We start from the raw sequence: 2424 nt of genomic DNA on the forward strand, positions 1-2424 counted from the left end.
GATTAGTCCTATAAGATAACTCAAAAACTCTTAAATTTGATGTACTTTAAACCTGTGTTTTTGTTAAAATACTTTCATGTTTTTAAGTTTTTTTTTCGTATTTAATTTCAGATGTAAATACACATTTTGCCCTGGCACTGAGTCAAATAATGCAGCTATAGTTTTTATCAATTTTGAATTAAAGATAAACACAAAATTGGATTTTATACAACATCTCCCAGATATGTTTGAATGTTTCCTTTAGTCCTGGATAAATGTGGAAGTTAGACTGCTGACGTTCCATCTCACATTTTTCCTTGATCTGAAGTGTCACCCAGACTTGTGTCAACACTCCCAGTAGCTTCCTGTCACACTCATTTAATTCCTCTCACAACATGCAGAACTGGAGCTTCTTGATGGGTAAAATACTTTCATTAAAGCTTCAGTCTGCAATCAGCTGACATGAGTGATCCATGGATGAAGTGTCTCCCCTCCCCTCTTTATTGTGAAGGCTACTGTCACAGTGTCACCCATGATCCATTGTCTCACATTTTCATCATCACTGCATTCGCACGGCCAGAAAAAAAAACCTCCTCTCTCTCCCTCTCCTCCTTGACTGCAGCTTTTGACATTACTCCACTCGATTGGCCATTTAGCCCCAAGTCAAGTTAGAGGCAGGCATGAAGTGTAGAAGAGGTGGGCCGTGTCATAACCGCTCAGTGTGTGCGGGATTGTTGGCATGCATGGCTTGGATCATTGTTCAGGAGAACAATTCCTGCTGAAAGAATGATGGAAAATTGTGGCTGGTTTAAGAAGTGGTGGTGAGGGTTTCTTGTGTTTATTCGGGCGTGCTGCTGTAGCTCAGTGGTCAGTGCAGTCTTGTTATTCTGAGGCTGCAGGTTCGAGCCCAGGTTGTGTCAGGAAGATCTGGTGTAAAAAAAATAATGACCAAGTGTCTCATGTGAGTTCAGGCTGCGGTGACCCCGGCAGAACGGAGCAGCTGAAAGAACAACAACATGCTTTTATTGCAGACCTGATGAGGCACTATTTTTTTCCTGCACAGTCAGCTCAGGTCCTGCTGTCAGCATTTTAAGGTGCTGAAATCAAAGAGCTTGTGTGAAACTAACCTTAATGTATTTCCCTTTGAGCAGAAGGACTTCTGTGCTCACAAGTCCACGTGGAAGGTCATTTGAAAGACTATAATAACCTAAAACTGAAAAAAAAGTCAGAAAGAACTGTTCTGATTTAGTGCACAAAAAGAAATTAATAAAAATAAAAATAAACTCAGTTTAATCAGACTGTCTCTATTTTTTTTCTTTGTATATAAATTGCAGAAGTTATCGTTTTGTTAGTATGGTGATGTTTCAGTTCTAGGGACATATCAAGAGATTACAACAAATCATCTTATTTTAATGACTGATAAAGTTAATTTATCAGTCATTAACAGCAAGTGGTTGCTTGGCCACAAATTTGGTGTCTTTTTGTTTCTGTTTTTTATGGGGTCTCAGGTGTGGCTTTGCAGCCAATGGAACTCACCGTTTAACCAGTCCAGACATCTAATATCATCTCATATATATATATATATATATATATATTCCCAAGATAGACCTAATCTAGACGGCCATCACAAAGTTGCAAGTGAAAGTATTAACTTATTGTCAAAATGCATAAATAAAAATATTTAAAAAATACAACTGCACTCATCTGTTTAATAGTAAAGCTTTGTCTTATTTAATAACTAAGGTGCAAAAAGAGAACCTTGTTTCACCAAGTTCATAACAAAATCCTGAGAACGCTGAAACTCAGAGCAAGTCTTTAAATCTCTTTTAAAAGTAACAAAAAGAGACAAGTTTACCCAGAGCTGTATATTGTTGTCTCTTTAGGTAAAAAAAAAAGGTCAAGAACCAGATTATAAAGTGCACAGTATGTTCTATACAATTAATTTATTATGAGATGTGAGCTGTGAATCCTGTGTAATATGTCACATTTACCAAGAACACGTAAAATGTAGTTCAAATAATGTTTTCTTTTCTGACTGACGTTAAAAAAGGTTCTGTTTTGATAGTAAAACCACAAGTTAACCATCACTTTTTAATTTTTATTTTAATTTAAATTTTTACTAAATGCTCAAAATGCACTTTAAAAGAAAGACAATCATCCAGGCAAATATTCACATATTAGTAGAATATACTTTTTAATAAGGTTTTCCATTGGCTAGAAATGTCACTCTAGATTATTATGATATATATTTGTGATATACATATACTATATATTCATGCAGGCTTATCAAAACAAAATGAAGATAATAGCACTTTAATTTTATTCAAAAACTATATTATTATAGCAGATGTTATTGCTCTGATTAGTCCTATAAGATAACTCAAAAACTCTTAAATTTGATGTACTTTAAACCTGTGTTTTTGTTAAAATACTTTCATGTTTTTA

Source organism: Austrofundulus limnaeus, unplaced genomic scaffold (genome assembly GCF_001266775.1).
Source record: "Austrofundulus limnaeus strain Quisiro unplaced genomic scaffold, Austrofundulus_limnaeus-1.0 Scaffold0, whole genome shotgun sequence".
Taxonomy (NCBI): Eukaryota; Metazoa; Chordata; class Actinopteri; order Cyprinodontiformes; family Rivulidae; genus Austrofundulus; species Austrofundulus limnaeus.